Below are 806 nucleotides of genomic sequence, written 5' to 3'. Positions count from 1 at the left end.
GTGTGTGTGAAAATTAAGGTTTAAGAATACATGTTAAGTGAGTATATGAGCAGAATTAAGTGATAAGAACGTGAGAGTTTGTAAACTAGAATATTTCAAGAAGTATTATGATAGACCTTGTTAAGAATGGTTACTAAGATGCGTCTTAAGACTCACTTTAACAAAAGAGCTTCTTTACTTTACCATCCTGGTAACAACAATTTTACACATGCTTTATGAAATAGAAAACACAGTTAGTTAAATGTTTTTATCAATGTGGAAACTTGTAGTTCATGTCCAATTGTTTTTCCAATGATATCCCTTTGTGCTAAAGCTTTAGGGACAACCCCCAAAACATGATTACCTCCTAAAAATACAATTATTGACACACCTCTCATTAACCCAAGACTACCTCCCTCGTCTACTAAATGAATCTTTCTCTCAACTAGCACCTGACCATTATGATTTGCTGATTCTAAAAACTCTTTTTCTTTCCCAAGACTAAATCCATCAAAAACATAAACATTTCTTATGTGAGGACCTAAGTAACTTGCTATTTTTACACACTTCTATATTTGTTGAATGTATGGGTTGTGTAAAAATGAAAGGAAGAAAGAGAGGATTTATAGATGAGAAATTGACAAGAAATGACAACAACTTATTATAATAATCATTAACATTTAACAGACTTATAGGTTAATGGTGAATGTATAGTTAGGCTCAAAAGGAAATATGAAAGATTTCTTCCATTGTGCCTAGACCACCTAGTAAGGCAATGAATGCATCAACGTGGTTAAACATTACATTCATTCGAGCAGACATTGTGG

Source organism: Populus euphratica, unplaced genomic scaffold (assembly GCF_000495115.2).
Source record: "Populus euphratica unplaced genomic scaffold, PopEup_1.0 scaffold224.1, whole genome shotgun sequence".
NCBI classification, from domain to species: Eukaryota; Viridiplantae; Streptophyta; class Magnoliopsida; order Malpighiales; family Salicaceae; genus Populus; species Populus euphratica.
The sequence above is the reverse complement of the archived record's forward strand: the minus strand, read 5'-3'. Positions refer to the sequence as shown.